At 36.6% G+C, this 20,633-nt stretch overlaps 1 long non-coding RNA gene across 2 annotated transcripts in view; it reads left to right on the top strand.

The window, feature by feature from the left end:
- LOC120304697 overlaps positions 1–20,633 on the top strand; it is an 87,799-nt gene that overhangs the window by 15,517 nt on the left and 51,649 nt on the right. Inside the window, exon 2 of one of the 2 annotated variants that reach the window (XR_005555798.1) lies at positions 5,186–5,318. The exons of the other annotated variant lie outside the window; for it this stretch is intronic. This is a non-coding gene — a long non-coding RNA (uncharacterized LOC120304697). The remainder of the gene's footprint in view (positions 1–5,185; positions 5,319–20,633) is intronic. 2 annotated transcript variants of the gene reach the window in all.

Raw genomic sequence — 20,633 nt, 5'->3', positions numbered from 1 at the left:
ATTTTAAACCATCTGACTGACTAGATTAACTGCTTTGAAGCAGGTCACTACTTTGATTCTCAAATCTGCTTTGATGGGGTGATTACCATACCATTAAATTTTATTGTTGCATTGGCTTTGCCTATCACTCCTGTGCACTGCTGTGAAGTGATTGTGTGAAACAGTGAATAAATTAGTAATAAATAAATAACATTTTTTCAAATTGGAGAAGTCCTTTTATTTACTGGTCCAGCTTCTATTCTATTCTATTCTATTCTGTTCTGTTCTGTTCTGTTCTGTTCTGTTCTGTTCTGTTCTGTTCTACTCTACTCTACTCTACTCTATTCTCTCTCTCTCTCTCTCTCCCTTCCTCCCTCCCTCCTTCCCTCCCTCCCTCCCTCTCTTCCTTTCCCTTAAGCATAGTTATAATCCATCACTAAGGTTAGCATGTAGGCAGAAGACTAAATGCTTCCATTTTTTCTTGCATCATTCTCAGGAAAAATTGTATGAAATTTGACATTATAGCCTGCACATAAAAATGTTTGCTGCGGAAAAACTGTATCATTTGGTCACTGTGGTGGTTAGACAGAAAAAGAGGATACTTTACCTTTCATCTGAAGAGGCAAACATTGCCCTTATTAAATGAAAGGAACAGACAGTGCCTTGCATGTTTGCCAACATAAGCAAGATCAAATGATTGCTCATTAGGAAGACGCCCAATTATTTCTCCTTTTTTTACCAATTAGGAAAATAATGTCAGCTTTATGATTCCTTTGCAAAGGTTTATGACCTATTATCAGGCACCTGCACATAAACACTGCTGATCAAAAACCAGGACTTTAGTTTAACACTGGAGTCATGGAACTGGAGGATCTCTGATAATTTTTATGAAGACTTCTTTGCTCCTGTCTCATTTCTCTAACTTGTGAATAAATGAAATATGCATTTTTAAAACAAAGTCATTTTTTTCTTCAGATTTTGCTGATAAAATTTTATTTAGCAGTTAGAATGTGGCTACTCTTGGTTATTTAAATCTTGGAAGAACTTCTAAAATTAATATGAAGTTAAATCATACGTTCTACTTTATTTCACTCCTTAGAAGCATGAAGGCAAAGCAGTTTCACAAACAAGTTTGCTCAAAGGATCAGTAAAACAATGTCGGGGTTTTGGGTTGTTTTTTTTTTTTTAATTTTGGAGATGTTGAAGAATGATTCAGCTGATGTTTTTCCTTTCTGTTACATTCTATCACTCAGAAGACTTTCTAGTTACAGGTGTCCTTGACTTACAACCAGTCGCTTAGTGACTGGGGTCTTACAACCCAGTTCTGAAGTTCTAAAAGCCACCATCTTGCACAGTTACATGACCACATGTCAGGAGCTAGGCAACCAGCAGAATCCCATAGTCACAGGACCACATTTTATGCCATTATTGCTGAAACCCGGCATTTACTTTCAGATTTTGGCAAAACCGGTCCATAGCAAACAACTGCCCATTTGCTCAACGCCCATCACAAAAGGTTGTAAGATTGGATGGTTGACCTGTCTTATGACTGTCATACTTATGACCATAATGAACAGGTTCCATATAGTCATAAATCGAGGGTTATCTGTAGCCACAGTTTCCAGTCTAAAAAAAAAAAGCCTATGGAATAGTTATCTTATAACATGTTCTCCTTATGAAAAGCCTGGGAGACTCCATACTGTTTGAGAGATATATTCCATAATTATCTTATATATAAATAATTGTAAAGGCAGTGTCTGCCATCCATGGGAAATATACTGGAATTCTCTTTTTTTTAGAATAAAATGTTGTCTTAATAACTGAAAGAAAACTGTAAAACAATGCAAGAGAATCTTTTTTGCAAAGTGCTAATCAAAGTCTCAAGTTTGTGAATTAACAGCAAGATCTTAAGTGAAAATCAAAGTTAAAGGTGGTGATATCTGACTAAAGGAAAATAGAAAACAAGTCCATGTATATTCTAAAACAGGAACCCAATATCCAGAAAAGCAAGTTAATTTCAACATTCAAAGTAGATGGTTAGATATAGTTATACAATATAACAAGAGCAGTAACAATCCCACAGCCATATACTGATAGACAAAATAACACTAACTAAATATTAGTGTAGCGCTACCCGTGGGATTACGTCCTCCATCATTCTAAAGGACTAGGAAGAAACCTAGAGTTACAAGACATCTATATTGCTGCACTTCAGCATCCCACAGCAGTTCTACCACATGGCATCTACTTCACTAAAATACTCACTTCCCTTTATCTTGTCCCGATCCCCTTTGGATAGTTTACCTTTAGAGCTGCATTGATCCAGAAATGTGTAGAAACATATATTTCCTTCTAGAGCATATATATTTATTATGTAATATATTAACGTCTTTGGACCTGAAATACTGTGGAAAAAAATGAGTTGCTTTAGTGTGGAAACTAGAAGGAGGCAGGAGTATTATGCCTGTTTGTTGCCTTATCCCTTTATTTATAAAGTAATACAGGGATAAAAATCCATCCAACCAACCAACTAACCAACCAACTGCCCTATTAAAAGAATTGCTCTCTGGTTCAGCTGTGCGTACAGGATTTTGTTGCTTTTGATCAGGGTTCTTCAAACCTGGCCCTTTTATGACTTATGGACTTCAACTCCCAGAATTCCTCAGCCAGGCATGCTTGCTGAGGAATTCTGGGACTTGAAGTCCACAAGTCATAAAAGAGCCAAGTTTGAAGACGCCTGCTTTTGATCAACAGAAGGATTGTTGCAAGGTTACAATGCAAACTCTGCCTTTTTGGGGGGGCGGGGGCAATATTGCAATGCATGTAGAAAAGAGGCAGAGTTTCCATCATAGTGCTGCAACATTGTTTTGACCAAATTAACACTTTGTTCCTGTCACAAAAGTGTTCCTGTCACACCATGGGTACTGCTCTCCCTTTCTCTGTTTGCTACCCTCTGAAAAGGCATCCATAGCACTACAGTTCTTATTTTACATAAAATCAGAAAAGATCTGATTCTAGGTGGATCACTTTCAGAATGATACTTTCCAGATAGTCAAATCTGAAAATAAGTTAAAAGCATGTGCTAAATGGCTTGTGACTAATGTATTGCCCTTTTAAATAACTGAGTTTACCTCCATTTGAATGAACAGCATTACCTGTCAAATAGAACTACAGTGTTCACTTTCATTGCACTTGGGGTAAAACCCATTACTTTTCCTACAATGCTTTTACATGAATTCTCTTAGCTGTTCCGCCAGCATCTCCAGTACCAGAGCCTGTGAAGTTTGTACACAATTAGACTGGGTTTGTTCTATATACAGTAGGTTTATGATATCATTAGCTATTTGTGGCTATGAAGCATCAACACAAAAGCATCAGCTCCACTTATCTTTTAGGGGAAGCCTAAAAGATAAGAAAGAAAATACAGTATAAGGATATGATATTACATCCCTTGCAACCAGAAAGGTTGTATTTACTAACTGACTATTCAACTATATCTAATATTATGCATATCATAATACAATATAATTAAAAACCCCATACTTGAACAATTGTTCCAAATATTTTTATATAATTTTCCTTAATAAATAAAAATGAAACTATGAATGTAACCTACTTTATTATTTCATAGGCAGTTTTTCTGGACACTGTGTAAAAAAGTTGTGAAAGTGTGGAACTGCAAACAACGGGGTAGTTTTGACTGTATTCAGTATTCTGTTATCTTTCTGACTCTCAACATAGTGGAAGAGAGCACAGTACGGGTCCTTAGAGATAGACTTAAATAACTCAGGCTTCTCTATCACTAGGCTATTTCCTAAATTAAGCTTGTTTTTATGATTTCTTTTTAAACAGAAGTACTAGCCTCAAGAATACTTTCTGATAAAAGTTTTATTCCTAATATTCTCTCTCCAGGCAATCTTTCTGCTTTATAAAGTTGTCTGTTTTCAGCAGTAATATATTCTGTTTTTTGTAAATTATTTGCCCGGTTTCTCATGCTTGCCTGCTCCCTTGGAAGGCTTACAGCTAGATGATCAGTAGCTTTGATTCATTTCCTATGGATCAGTTGATCAATGATCACCATTTGGGAAAATCAGAGTGCTTGCTTATTTTTATAAATGGAACCAAAAAGACAGATGTAGATGCTGCCATGGTAAACCTATGTATGCTTTGGTTTATGGTTGTTTTTGTTAATTTGTATATGTGTGTGTGGGGGGGGGGTAGGGGTACTATTAAAGGTTTGATCTCTATGAACCAATAACAGAAGGATACAAGTTGGTACAGCAGGCCAAAATTATTTTTTATAAAGACAAGGGCCCTCCATGTAACTGACAACATTTAGTTAATCAGACTATCATTTTCTCTTCAGTGACTTTGGGAACTGCTATGTTGAGCCTTCATAGTCTAATACAAATAACCACTAGTGCATGGTGCAGCAATAAGAAGCACTTGGTAGATGTAGAAAAGCTGTCATTCCCTGTGCAAGCAAGGTCACTTTAAGGACACTGCAGCACAATATAAATAGCATGACAATCTCTCTTCAGCCAGGATGATATCATGCTGGCAAAATGATGGTACATAAAAGGATCTATTTCAGAAGACTATAAAGGAATGCGGTATAATTTTATTTTAAGCACTGCACTATTTTTGCAAAAACTATCAATAGCAAGATTTAAGTAACATTTAAGTAACAGGAAAGGATCTCTGCCTACATTAATTTGTTGGAATAAAGCTGAGTATAAATTATCTCATAAATGATATTCACATATCAAGTAGAGGCTGTTCTGTTTGGTCAGGAAAAGGATATAGTCCAAAAACATCAGTGGTTGTATTCTATCCTTTTAGTTCTATTTTGAATCTCTCTTCAAACCTATACTGCAAGTTAAAAGCAAAAGACTGCAGCATAGTGGTTTCCTGGGTTGAAGTGCTATTGAAGGTGCTTCTATATAGCCATTCTTTTCACTGTCCTAAAGCTCAAACTGACCAGTGATCATCTGCAGCTTCAAAATGCTGAGACAAAGCTCTGACAGCAAAGCTTCAAAGGGGAGGGAGCAGCCAAAACTAGAAATTAAGGGAATTTTTCTCTCAGTGAAAGACTTGTCCTCAAGCTCTTAAGAGCTTCAACACATCAAGCCAAAGGACTAGATTTATTGTGTTTTCTTTTATACTTACTTACCCATCAATAAACTCTTTTGGCTTTTGGATACAGTTGTGAGATGGAACAGTCGGAGACTGCTTTTGAACTAACCCAAGGTCCTGTGTGGAAATGTTCTGAAATAAAGCATTAAACTAAGACCACAGCAATAATGAAGCAGCAGAACATTTATGTACGACCTAGTCAGGTAAAGAATTGTATTTAATGTACATAATATATTAAATTATTTAATATAAATTTGCATGATTTATTTTTCCAAAAGTTATGGAATGTAAGGCCCATTTTCTTCCAATCCATAAAATATGTTGCAGAATGATTTAAGTTAATGCCATATTTCCTCTTTTTCTTTCATGTAGTGCTTAAAATGCTGTAAGGGTATTTGAAGTAACAGAGTCAACATTATAGTAAGTTAGTATATAACAACAAGTATATTATATCAACAAACAATATTACAACAAACACTAAGCTGAACATAAAGTAGTACCACTGATACCAATAGGACCAGTTAGCCACATGGCTAACTTGTGCCATTGATTTCAATAGATCTATTCTAACTTCCTGTAGCTAACCCAAATTCTATGATCCCATATGCTGAGAGATTTAAACTGTCCATTTCCATTATGGCACATTTGGTTCAAGAAAAGGGCAACATTTCATTTCAATTTTATTAAAATGGAGTCTAAAATCAAATTCTCATAAGTTGCTGGTCAGATTGCTATGAATGAATGAATGAATGAATGAATGAATGAATGAATACTATGTGTCTTCAGGAAACCCCTACCAGCATTCACTTTTTGCCAGTTTCAAGAGTATTATTAAGTAATATGGATAAGCTTTTGTCTAACTGCTGAACCAAATATATCTGTCAATGCTGCAAATACTGTATATTCTTGCTTTGACAATATGCAAAACTGTCTGGCATTTATTGGGTTAATACTTAGCTTAGACTGGGCGGGGGAAAAAAGCCCGGGAAAGAAAGAGGAAGTAAACGTTTGACCTTCTCACTAATTGGATAATGTGACCTGTGACTGCATGAGAAGGGAGGGGTTGAGCAAGGAAAGCTTGATGCCAGCGCCCGGAAGTTCAGATTCTGGCATCAATTAGTCCAATGGTGACCGGCATAATTTGTAGCTCTGCAAATAAAGACTTTAGGAAACATGCCTGAAAGTTCTTTGAAGTGCTTCATTAGTCGGAACTTGTGACAATATCATTATGTGTAATGGTTTCAAATCAGCAAATCAACAGAATTTGCACATAATGGACAATTTCATTTAAAGACTACAAGATTTATGTAAGTTATTCATCATCTTCTTCTTCTTTTCTTCATTTAGTATAGTGTGCAGACTCAGAAAGTTTTTAGAGCAACCAATAGCCTTGAAAACCTGCCACTAAATAGTAAGAATAGATACTGAGACTAACACTTCATTTATTTATATGGTTTTATATTGCCATCCATTTACAATTTTGATTCTTGGAAAATAATGCAGTTAATTACTAATAGAGAGCCAGTTTGATGTAGTAATTAAAGCTTCAAGTTAGAAAGTAGAAGACTGTGAGTTCTATACCTACCACTTGGGTGATTTTGGGCCAGTAGAAGACTGTGAGTTCTATACCTACCACTTGGGTGATTTTGGGCCAGTCACTCTCGCTCATCCCTAGGAAGCAGGCAATTACAAAACATTTCTGAAATGACTTGTCCTGGCAGATTCCAAGAATCAAAATGAGTTGTAGGCATTAAATAAGATGTGAATTAATTTTACCAAAAATAGTCAACATGCTCCCCCCCCACAGTCTATAACCTATTTTATAAAATATAGCTTTTGCAGGCCATTTACAGATCAAGTGTGGCTTTCAACACCGAAAGCTTGCAGACTTTAGCATAATGGCACCAGAAGTAGAGATCAATTCCCCCACATACACAAAGGTTTTTCAGTGTATAGACCATGAATTTTATTAAATCTCTTTGATACAAGTTGCAAAAGGAGATTGTGCAAAATGTTTATCCTCAGTATCTGTCTGTAGCTTGTTTCTCATGAATGTATTTTTGCATGCATTGTACCAGAGAGTGCACTTTTACTCATATTACTTGTAATAATGAGCACCTTGTGGGTGCTAAATCACTGGAGACTTTTAAGAAGAGACTGGACAGCCGCTTGTATGGAATGGTGTTGTTCTATCCCGGCCTATGGCTGTCCTTGTTAAAGGCACAAGGACAAAACCCGTTTTGAGAAAATAGGCTGGAGACTCAAGAAAACAAACCCCTTTTAATATGGGTAACCAACTTGCCAAATAGTCCAGAAACAAAAGTAGCAAACACAATCCAAATGGAGGAAATTGTCCACACGAAACCATACAAAGCAGAGAAGTAGTCATCGGCAAGACTAACAGAACATGATCCCATGAAATACTTTGCAACAGTTGCCTTCAGCAACCAGCACTGCCCACATCTTCCCTTTTTATACAGCAATCCCAAGGCATTGCTTCTCAATGCCTCCTCCTCCTCCCTTGGAGTTGTTGTATTGACTGCTGCTGATCTGCTTTCGCTAATTGCCAGCGTCTATGAGCATCAATCATCATGTCCATCAGGTGTGAATCCTCCAAGTCTGACTCATTCTCCCCACACAGCTGAGCTTCATTAGGAACATGACTGGAGGGCCCAGGCTCTTCATCAAGTCTTGTAATTCATCAGAGCCTCCCTCTGACCCTGATGGCCCTTCAAATGCCTCCTCCACCTCCTCCTCAGATTCCCCAGACTCAGATGTTGGGAATACAGTCTGGCATGGAATCACAACACTATCCCACACTGCAGGGCCCGTCCCCCGAGTCTGCCGATCCAGATGCAGTCGGGATGGGAATTATTCATGAAAGGTGGTCACCAAGGCAGGAGCATCCTCCAAGGTGAACTCCTCCGGTCCATAGCCTTTCCATTCAATCAGGTACTGGAAGCGACCTTTCATCCAACAGGAGTCCCGAATGCTGGCAACCTCATACTTGGGAGCACTGTCTCCATCATGTTGTTCTGGTGGGGGAGGTTCGGCTCGGCAAAGTGGACACACCGGTTGCTCAGGGACCAACAGAGGCCAATGAAAGACTGAATGTACCCGCAGGGAACATGGCAGAGTTAAGCAATAGGTGACCGGATTGATGACAGACTCGATTGGGAACGGTCCTACATATCGGTGGTCTAATTTCTTGGCTGGCTGGGTTGATGATAGGTTCCTGGTGGACAGCCATACCCAATCTCCCACTGTTATTGGGCGCATATCCCGCCTCCACCGATCAGCAAACCTTTTGTAGTCAGCCTTGGCCTTCTCAATTGTCGCTGCACCAATCAATGGATTTCCTGTAACTCTGCCATGTAGTCGTTCGCTGTTGGTGAGTCTAGTGGGGAAAGAGGGAAAAACTGAGGGTGATATCCCACATTGGCTAAGAACGGTGTCATCTGTGTGGAGGTGTGCTGTGAGTTATTGAACGCAAATTCAGCCACTGCCAGATAGTCCACCCAATTGTTCTGCTGCTGATTGACATAGCAGCACAGATATTGCTCAAGGATCCTGAGGATCTTCTCGGTCCCTCCGTCAGTTTGGGGATGATGTGTGGACGAGAGGCAGATCTTGACATCCAACGTCTCCATCAACCCCTGCCAGAAACAGGCTGTGAACTGGGCCCCTCTATCAGACATGACCCTATCAGGAAGACTGTGCAGCTGGAACATCTGCTGGATGAACATGCGACTGGTGGTGTGGGCAGACGGCAAGCCACAGTATGGGATGAAATGTGCCATCTTGGTCAGCATGTCCACCACCATGAACACCGTCATGAATCCAGAAGACGGGGGTAAGTCCGTCAGGAAGTCCATGGACACAGCCCCCCACGGTCTTTTGGGTGTCAGCAAGGGCTGCAGTAGTCTGGGCAGGGCCCATCACTGACTTGGCCTGGCTACATGGGATACAGGACGTGACATAGGCCTGGAAGTCGTGTCAGACTTGGGGCCACCAGAAGGTACAGGAGACCAAGTTCAGGGTCTTGAACAGGCCAAAATGGCCCACCGCCAGATTGTCATGACACTGGCTGAGGATGAGTCCCCAGAGCGGCCCCCCCGGAACATAGAGCCAATCACAATAGTGGAAGAGTCCATCCATGACTGTCCATGGGGAATTGGGCCCCACCTCCTCCTTTCGCTGAGCCACCCACCCATGCTGCTGCTGGGCCTCCCGAATCCGAGCCCATACATCTATTGACTCCTGCATCACAGCAAAAGACTCGATAGAGAGCGCTGTCCTTGGCAGAAGCTTGTCTTCTGCTTGGAATATTCGGGCTTCCTATAGAGAGCATCCGCTCTTTGGTTGTGACCGCTGGATATGTATTGTAATTTCCCAATACCAGTTTTCAAAATTCCTTATCTATAGTTTACATATATATATCACCATGCTTTATGGGGATTTTTCATAATCTTTTAAAGTTTGTTGGGAAGTTACTTTTTAAAGTAGACTTACTGATAATGTTTATAACTACACAATTAAATATGAAGCTAAGATATGACTCATTGAATAGATTTAGACAAGTGACTAGTTTCTCCTAAGGCATTATTCTATTAATAGCCATTTATTAACTGTTCAAATATTATCTGGAACTTGCTGAATTTAAATAAGGATAACATTTTTACTTAATCTGAAAATTATTACCATAATCAGTGATAAAAATAGTATCAACAGCAGGGGGCAGCACTGTGCAAAATGTAGCATTTGGGGTTTGTAGTATTTGAATAACATACCATAGGAAAATTTGAGGCCTATTGATAAGACTGGGAAGTTCAAAAACCATTCCAGAAAGAAGAGCAAAATCATTCTCTATATTGTTGTCATGGTGAATATCTTTAATATATGTATAGGAATTTGAAGGAATCTTTGTCACAGCTGCTATTTTTTTATTCTGTTTTTCACAAATATCCCGAAAATTTCAATACATAAAAACATAGGTAATCTTAAATGTCTATGAATTCAGTCTTGGCACTGACTACAGTTACTGAAAATAATGACAGTTTCTTATTCGAAGAAACTATCATTTTGACTACCAGGTCACATCAAGAAAGTGAATTTGTGGGATCTCATGCAGAAACAGTTTTTAAAAATATGACATTGTGCTTCAGTTCAAATTATCTAAGAAATTTTAAAAAGGATTGCTTCCTGATTATTTTATTTCAAAAATATTTCATCTGTAGATACGTTTACACAGTATAAGGTGCAGTGATAGGCAAAAGATAAAACCTGAGATTTTCTCCATACACAAATATGTTTGGTTTACAGACAACTCTGAAACTCAATAACCTGCCTAATCATTTTGCCAATACAGCTTTAAATTGGACTGTTTTCCCTAGGAAGTAAATAAATAAAAGCTACACTTGGAATTTAAGTCTTTGCCACTCTAGCGCTTGGTGACTCAAGTATTATGTCAAAGGGCAAGTTTGATTCAAGGATGGCCTCAGACACCTGCTATCTGAGGTGAAGGACAAATTAAATTGTTCCTGTGTCATGAACTGAAATTGACTGGATTGTCTATTGAATCATATTTTACCACTCACAATACAGCATTCTCCTTTGTTGAAATAGAGTTGCAACCTAATTTGGGAACTGCAAATCATTTTAATGCAATGTTTCTAAACCTCGGGCAACTTTCAGATATGTAAACCTCAATTCCCAGAATTTCCCAAACAGCATGCTGGCTCAGGAATTCTGGGAGTTGAAGTCCACGAGTCATAAAAGAGCCAAGGTTGCCTACCCTTGGTTTAGGGGTATTCACAGCTCTGTCCTGCTTTATTGTAGCGTTCTCCTTATTTTAAGTTGACTCACAAATGCTGCAGTGACAAGGAACATCTTCATCATCTTCAGCTAAAATACCAATTATTGTTTGTTCTGGTGATATTGGTGATAATATTTATTGGTTTATTAAATTTCTACACTTCTCATTTCACCTAAGTAACTCAGGATGGTTTACAACAACATAATAAAACAACATGGAAACATGACTAAAAGCAAATTAAAAAGAGAATTAAGAAAAAGTTATGAGCACCAAGCTCTAACTATTAGTAATCTGACTTAATATCATGTATATATATTGTGGTTCTACCTTTTTGTGTGGTCCAGAAACAGCAGCTAACACAAAATGCAATTGCAAATAAGTTGTATAGTGCATCTAACTGAAAATATATATTATAATTGTTAAATAGATTGGCTAGTTTCAATTTCTGATGGTTATCTATAAGGTCCTAAACAAGTTGTGACAAATATACTCAAGGTAATTTTTTTCCAATGTAATTTTGTTTGAACACTATCATCAACCGCACAATTCAAATTCAAGTCACACTCTTTTGTCCTCACATCAGGAGACAGAGCACTGTTTTAAAAAAAGTCAAGATGGCAGCTGTGATCTGCTCCTTTTTCTGTATTTTTTGTGCAAGCAATATATGTAAAAAAAAATGTGGGCTTGTTGTGGATAATCATATTTTATTCTTACATACATGATCACTGTGAGGGAGTCTGAAATGTATAGGAGAAGAAGCAAGCAAATTTCCTGATGACTTCCCCTGGAGAGAAAGAGATTACAAAAACTAGCTCCCTTTTCCTTGGTGTGAAAGGACATGACTTATGTTATAGGATGCTAGTATTAGTAGAAAGGATAGCTTGGCTAGTAAAGTCATTTCATGTTCTTATCAGATGCTACATGACCAGCTGTAAAGGTCATGCTATAATTTACATTGCCTTTGTGAGTCTTATTAAACATTTCCAAGGCATATAACCTGTAACCTTGCTGAAACCTGGCCTTTTTGCATTCTTTTGGCTGGGAGCCCAATGATTACTACTGTTGTGCATGACCATAAAATACATTTTGTTACACTTGCAGTATCTCCAGCTGCTTTTATTCTTTATTTAAGTGGGCATTTTTCCCACAATAGGTTACAATTATGTGGTTACAGTCATCATCTTCAATTTTTTGATGCCTCTGTTAAAATACTCTTGGCCACATCAATTGGATATTTACTTGGTATCTGCAATGGAAAGTATTTTTCATGTTCCCTCTGGGAAATAAAACATCTGCCAATTCTATTGCAGCTGAAAATATTTTTATTTATTTTGGCATTTGGGAATTATAAGGGCGATATGCTTACTGATTAGTGATTTAGGCTTACTGATTGAATAGGGTAATTATTTTATATAGCTTATTTTATTTTATCTTACCTTGTAAAATGTAATATATTGTATATTTTTCTTTTAAAGTGTATATTGGTTATACACTTTAGGACAAATGATACATAAATATTTTCAGTGACAACCAAGGAAGTTGATTTTTGCATTGGGTATAGCAGAAGGTGTGTATTTGCCTTTTTCAGTCAATATGTGGAAAAATCTGACAGAGTGGTTGAATGGAATGTGTGAGATTATGATGCTGGAGTATGCTCCAGCTGAAAGCTGGAGGCTCATCCTGGACTTGTGGCAGACCACACACATTGTTTTGTGTTGGAAGGATGGAAGATTAAGAATTGGACTGTGCCATGTTCCAGCAGAAAAGGACATATTGCAGTGATAAGGAGCTATGGTGGTTGGAGCAGGCTCTAGAGCAGGTGTGTCAAACTGCTGACCCGCAATGCCCACCCCATTGCCGGTAATGGGGAAAACGTTGCAATACGTTGCACAACATCACGTGATGTCATGAGTTTGATATGCCTGCTCTAGGGGAATACAAAGATGCCCAATCCATCCAAGCCTTGTGGCTGGCTGAGTATTGATCTCCCACATTTGCAACCCAAGTTTTCCTTTCCTAAATCATATTGGTGAAATTTCTTATCCATCGTCTGCTGGATTCAACTGTGGGATAACCTACTAGTTAACCTGCAAGACCATCAAGACTTTGGGTTTCCTTGCATTAAGAGTTGATGATTAGGTATTATATTGCAATATTGTATCAGCTCCTACACTTGGGACACTAGTGAAAGAAGCAAGAAAAACATGGAAAAGGTGGTCATTTGGATTAGGAAGCTTAGAGCAGTCAGATCTAACTGCTTGTATTGTAGCAGCTGACTGCACTGCTGGTAACATCCTAAAAGGCATAGCTAATTGACCTATAGGTTGTTTATATATTTATTTATTAAATTAATATACCACCCATGTTTTCTGTTTGAATGTGTAGTTTATTATTAATTAAATCAATAATTTTTAATCAGGTTGCATTTATCATCCTTTCTTGCCTACTTTAGGCCAGGACAAGATAACCCTGCAAACCTGTATAAAGTTTGTATCATTGATGACAATGCTATCTCCAAGCAGACCATCATAAATATCAAATTGAAATCAAATAATATCTGCTGGTTGCATGCATAATTTTTAAAGTTTGAAGTTTGTACCTTTTTTAAAAATTGAAGTTACCCATAAGGTCAATGACATTATATTGGCATGTTGTTTGAGTTTTTATACTTCTTTCTTTTCTTTTTACTAAAAACAAGGACAGACAAAATCTATGGCTTATTTTCATGGTAACCTTGCAACAACCATCAGATAACAATGACCTTAGTAAATGTTCTTCGGGTCAATTTTAATGATATCAAGAAGTTTCTTTTCCACATGACTATTTTTTCCCCTTCAGATTGGACCCATTTCTCCTTGCATTTTATCAAGCTGATGAGAATGATTAGACAGACATGTTCCTAATGTGATAAATAAGTAGGATTTCTAAGGAGATGAAGCTATATGATTGATCTGGACAACATAAAATTAAAATAAAAAAAATTAAAAAATATATACATGTGCTAATATTCTCTGCCATATTCTTCATTAGGCCTTGCAAATTGTGAATTTGGATCAGATTTTGAGATTTATGTACTTGTGTTTTCATGCATTCAAATTAGTTTTATCTTACATTGGCAACTATTGACATATGTTTTATATTAAACTTTATATTGATTTTTGTGATGAATTTTAAAATATGGGTTAATAATAGTTCTGCATTAATTTCTTTTTAAATCTCATGAGTACAAAATTTGTTTATACTTTCTGTATAGCATATATACATTCAGCTATCTATCCCATATAAAACAAAAAAAATCTAACAATATTTAATGTAAGATTACTTTTGTTGCTAACATGCCCACATTAATATATATAGATCTAATATAATTGCCTAAGCTCCAGCTTCGAGATACTGCTTTTATCTTTGCATATCCTAGGCTCCTAATGTGAATAAAATAATAACCACAATGAGTTTCAAAACAAATATTTCTTATTTATTTGACAAAGTAGTTTGAAGCTTGGGTAAGGCATGGTGACACACAGAGATAATAATGATGATGATTTTATTTTTTATCCTGCCTTTTTATATGGTTAAAAATATGTTTGAAATGTGTACACCGTGGATTGAACTATAAAGTTCCTTAGTCTATAAATTCAGTAATCTTATACTATGACAACAAATAGCACAAGTAATAATATTTAACAAATAACAATGTTGAGCAATGATTATTTGGGTAAAAATAACTATTTTGGGGTAAAAATGAAATTCTCACCTGTAAACAGGGCTTTTTTTGTCATAGAACGCACTGGAACAGAGTTCCAGTACCTTTTTTCAATGGATTTGTGCATGATAACATTAATAGTATTAACTTACCTTGAAAATCCTGGTCTTTTAGATACACTATAAATTAAAGGTTTTTTTTTTCAATTACAAAGGTAAGCCTTGTAGGGTAGGCCAGGTGGGTTGTATGACGTGTGTGAGTTCTGGCACCTTTTTTTTTTTAACAAAAAAAAGCACTACCTGTAAATATCACCTTAGTATATTTTCTAGATTAGTAATAATAACTTAGTTTTTGGTTTCTTAGTAAACATAACTGAACAATCAAAATGTGATCATTAATATTATGTTTATATAATTGAGAGAATTATAAATGTGTTGTCATACTTTATGGAGCTTTGAGTACTATGTAAGAGTGAGCTTCAGTAATATTGGAAACATCTCACAATATGTACATTAGGGAAACAAACAAATAAATATTACATTCTCACTAACACTAATGCATACAACAGTAGTCCACACCTTTTTAATTTTATTGCCATTCTATTACATATATCATTATAATTTATTTATCAAATTTATATAGCTGCTTGTCTCCTAAATACGCCTCTAGGCAGCTTAAAGTAAAAACAGAATAAATAAAAATCTAAAAACCATTAAACAATTAAAACAAATGTTACTCACAGCATAGAGAATGTCTTGAAAATTTTGCATACAATGTAGCCATTTCATGGGCTTCCAACATCCATGTGTTCTCCAGGTATGCTGACAAAACCAGGTTTTAAGAATTTCTGGAAATCAGTAGGACTGATCTCATCTTGGATGGATGCCATGACAGGGAAGGCTCATCTCCTGGTTCACATCTGATGGAACTTCTTAGCAGATGGAACCCATAACACACCTCTCATGCTGGACCTGTAAATAATGGTGTACAGAGTTCTAAACATTTAGAATGCATCATCTTAAGAATCTTCACAGAAATCATATAATCCAGAATTACTATTCTCATTTTATAAATAGGAGTTTGAAACTTATAAAGTACAGCTTGTCTAAGACCATGTTGATTGATTCATGGCAATTGTTAGATTCGTAACAGCTGTTTATATTCCATTGCTTTAGCCATTATGCCTGGTCACCATTAGAAGTGTTTCAAGCTGGAATTTCAGTATGATATCAGAATGATTTCAGTTTGAAACTCCTCTTGTATGTCTCATTATCTGCATTGGTACAAATATACTTTTGCTCCTAGGAAAGTGATTTCTAGAAAAGACATCCATTTCCCTGTGTGATTCAAAAGCTAGCATCTACTTAATGAACCATAAGAGAATCTGAATGGGGCTGATGACTGCATTGGAAAATCCATGTATTAATTTATAGCGTTTGCATTTTAATGACAATTTGGACAAAATGGTGCTTCAGCTGTACTGCTCTATTATTTTTGGAATGTTCTTTCTTGAATTTGTACAATAAGCATACTGTATTATAATACAGTTTCCAGCATAATATAAGCAGTAAAATATTTTAAAAAATATTTTATCACTTTTTTAGACTCAACTCTTCCATGAAAATACACATTTATTTTTACACGATTTTCTGTAATATAAGCTATATTAAATCATAGTGAAATATTGTAAATAGTAAACTTATATTAATTTATATTATATAATTATATGAGAGTCTTACATATGTGTGTGTGTAAATATATACACAAGCATATATATACTTTGTAAAATAATTAATTTTGGCTTTTTTTTCCTTGGCACCACCCAAATTTATGCTTAATATGCAGACTAATGCAATTCTGAACACTTATTTGAACAATTTTTAAAACAGAGAATCATAGGTGTCCGTGAACCTCTTCTTATTGTTGCTATATTAAATTCCATTTTGACCGATTATGCCATTTTGCTTCTCCTGACCTCTGCAGCAGTTGATTTTCAGCCCTAGCAATGGCATCATTTTTATCACAACCAGGTATTTAAATGAATTTGTGAAATAATGCTTTGGCAGAGTTTTCTATGGATGCTGAACTCCACAAAACATGCATTGTATTAACAAACAGTATTTAAAACTGAAGTTAACTTATCATATTCTGTTGTGAAACATCAATGTAGACTGTCAGAATCTACCAACTAGATCAGACATGACAAACTCACGACATCATGTGACATCGCACAATGTATCGGAGTTTTTTTCCCATTGCCGGCAATGGGGTGGGTGCGGTTTCCCGGTGATGTGTCCGGCCCATAGGCCGGAGATTTGACACTTCTGAACTAGATCAAAGAGTAGAAATGATTGCATGGACTTAGTTGCTGTATCACAACTGCATATACATTGGGATTGAGCTTGCAAACTTCAAAGATTCATTTAATTTCACCTTGATTCCATCCTCCAACTACATGTAAGTTTCAAGCCCACAGTTTTGGCTCCATCTTGTTATGCAGTTGAGAAACTGTCTCCATCAAAAGATAGGTTAAGGTACAGGTTTTGTTTTATAGCACTGCGTGGAAAAACAGTTGCTGCTCATAACAGCTCTGTGGTTGGTTGATTTAAAACAGGAGGATAGCTTTGAATGATACCCAGACTGTTCACCAAGGAGGATATTTTGTCTTTAAGCCTTTCTGACTGACTGTGTGTTTAATCATGCTGAGCAGGCCAAATTAGGCTGCAGTATTCTCATGTTGCAGAAATATTTAGAGATGGCCGTCCCTTCCCTCCTTGCACTGTACATCGGTTTTCTAAAATAAAACAGGAAAAAATGGTGCTTAGATTTAAACACATTGTTTAATTACTAGTTTATATTAAAACAAAACAAACAAACCAAAAAAACCAATGTTTTTATGATCTTCTCATATTTTGGGAAGGGACAATATTTAGGAAATTATAGCTTTTCTAAAAATAAATAGATAAACCAAATGAGGGGCACAAGACATTAAAGCATGAAAATCAGACTAACACCCTAAAGCCTCAATGGTTGCGCCCCCCCCATTCTGTGGTCTTTGAATGCAAAACACCAAATTTTGCTTCAGAATAAACTCCTAAGTAACAATCTAATACCTTTGAAGTAGTGTATAATTTATATCATTGACATTATTGATGCAATTTGTATTTTTTCATGATTATTTTTTTACATCATTTGTATCAGTTTACATCAATTAGCATAACTATGTAATTGTGCAAGTAATATAAATTACATCTGTGGAAAGAAAAATCTTCATCAGGGTCCAGTCCAAGCTGGACTGAGCAAAATGGAGACTGCTTTAGAAAGAAGGTTGGAGTTTATTGAAGAGCATAGCCAGACAGAATCATGGCTCTGGGAAAGCTGACCACGTGTAGTAGGGAGTGATGGGTTTTTATATCTTCTTAAGCTTTTGTTTGGAGTTGTTCCTGTGGCATGAATTTTGACCTGAGTCTGAGTGTGCCTTTCTGGTATTCTGATGGTGAGGGGTTAATTCTATTATGTCCCAAAGGTCATATACTGCTTCCCTGGGGGTGCAGCTGATGACTATGTCCTATGTTGGATTTTTTGGTGTGAGGGATTATTGATTCTAGGGATCTTTGTCCAACCCCATCATTTCTAAGCTTCCAGGTGCCAGTCTTTCTCAAAGGATTATGATATCTGCATTTCTCCAGAGCTGGTTTCTGCTTAGCAGAAGGAGACTTGGGGCTATTAAAAAAGATTGGGCATGTTTTTCTGCCTTTTTAAGATCCTTTGAGGAAATATAATATTCTGCCCTGGGGGGGCTGACTTCCCACACATCATTGATTAAATCCAGCTTTAACAGACATTTCACTTTAACAGATATCTCTTTTCACCATTTGATCTATTAAACCAAGACTTCATTTTATAGAATAAATAAGAGGCATATGATAGAAAGTGACATGGTGGCCATTTCTACTGCCTCAGTTCACATTTTTGTTAAGCAACAATAACTCAGATCAGAGCAAATGCAGTTAATATATAAAATGGCATCATCATCATTATCATTAAGGAGGCAAGTCCCTTAGTGCAGGGTCTTCAATCCCCAGTCCACACCCCAATACTGGGCTTTAAATACTAACAGCCGTACTTTCTAGTTTACCTTTTGAGCTCAAAATATATTTTCTTTTCTTGCCACATTTTGTAAACAGTAGTGGAAATTACAAATATTTATCTTTACTACTTGCAAGGAATGATCATAACACAAAGTATTTATCCAACAATTCTGAGTTGTAACCGCTCCAATGGATTTCACATGTCTTCTTAAATTTCACTATCTTTAATTTCCTATTGTTTTCAGAATTGTCTTTTCTCCCTCTTTGAACTTATGTTGTTTAGAATCAAGATCTAGAATATCCAAGAAATTAAATTACAAAGTGGCAATGAACCCAATTCACTTTCAGTTAATAGTGGGTGCATCACCAGTATATTAAGTTCTGCGTAACTGCAGTGGCATAGGGCCCCATTCACTGAAGCTTAATGCGGGCAAGAAAGTGTGTTAAATCAAATAATATGAATAATTCATGATACCATGTTTTATAATTTGGGAGATAAACAGGAAAAAAAGCAAACAAAATCCTAAATACAAAGAAGTTTCTTTTTCAGGATTTTGTTGGTTTGTTTGTAAAAAAAAAGTTCATCTCTATTTGATAAAGCAGATTATGGAATGTATATTCTAACCAGGAAAACAACACCACAACCCACCCCTGCCCCCAACCCTGCACAATGGTTCTTTCCCCTGACAGAATTTCTCAGTGCCATAAAACAAACTATCCTGTAGGCTTTGGTTGTTTGTAGTGTTTTTGAACTTTCTGCTTTTTATTGTTGTTAAAATTGGCCTTTCTCAACCCTTTGCAACCAATTAGAAAAGCAAATAAATTATCCACTTTATCTTCCTGCCAACAGAATTTGCATCTGCATTTACTCACAAGGAACAAGCAGGGTAATGGGTCTGCAGCCTCCTAGTGAATCTTCCTCAGCCTGCTTGCAATTTACATAAAATCTTGGGAAATGGTGAATAGTTGTTGAGTTTGTTGGATTTGCTCTTTGTGGATGTCAAGGGTTTTCTCCTTAAATGCCCTTTTGCATCATGAAAACATTAGTTGTAGTAAACAGATTTTTAAAAATCATTCTGGTCTTATATGAAGTTACATTGCCAGTTTTATAATGGCTTCAGATGAGACAACAGTAGCTTTCCCTCTTCACTGTCTCAATTGCTTGGCCATTGCTCGGTTTCTACTGCTTTGAAACGGTGAGGGCAAATAGAGTTCATTATTCTGCTGTATTCCAAGCTGAAATAATTATAAACCTAGGCCATCTGTGCCTGTCTTTTACAACACTTTCCTGAGGACAAATTAAGGACACTTGCTTGAGGTCAAAACGCACTCATGCTGTGATGTCCCCACTTGCAGGAAAATGCAGAATATAACAATGCATTTCAAAAGCCTTAACAAAATTATAATTAATTCTAAGCTACAGTTACAGGGTCTGTGCTCAATTTAACACGTTTACATGCCCATAATCAAATATCAGCAATACAAGATACTTGCATAGTGAGAGATAGAGATAACTTTAAGTCATATACAGTGTTGAATAAGCACATTCTGACCACCCAGTGGATATTTCTATTGGTCTCCTCTTCTGTCCATATTGCCTACCCAAATTTATCTTTGAAGAATCTTCAAAGATGATCTTGCCCTTTCCAAAGTAGTTATGAAAATAAACAGAGAACTTTCTCTTTTCTCCTCTCTTATTTGTTGCTCATCTTGGTCCTCTAATATCTACCTGTCCTGTTGCTTACTTTGAATATATCAATTAAAGAATGAGAGTAGGATGAAGAAAGCAGGCCTTATTTAGTGTAGCACCAGCCTTTGGCACAACATTGCCTGCATTCAGTCTTACAGTAAGATATTTGGGCTGGACTTTTTTGAGTCACATGAAAAAGTTATGCTGTTTTCTCAGATG

The sequence above is a fragment of the Crotalus tigris genome, unplaced genomic scaffold (genome assembly GCF_016545835.1).
Source record: "Crotalus tigris isolate CLP2741 ecotype Arizona unplaced genomic scaffold, ASM1654583v1 scf7180000017546.9332058, whole genome shotgun sequence".
NCBI lineage: Eukaryota > Metazoa > Chordata > Lepidosauria > Squamata > Viperidae > Crotalus > Crotalus tigris.
Note: the sequence above shows the minus strand (reverse complement) of the source record. Positions and strands in the feature narration are given on the sequence as shown.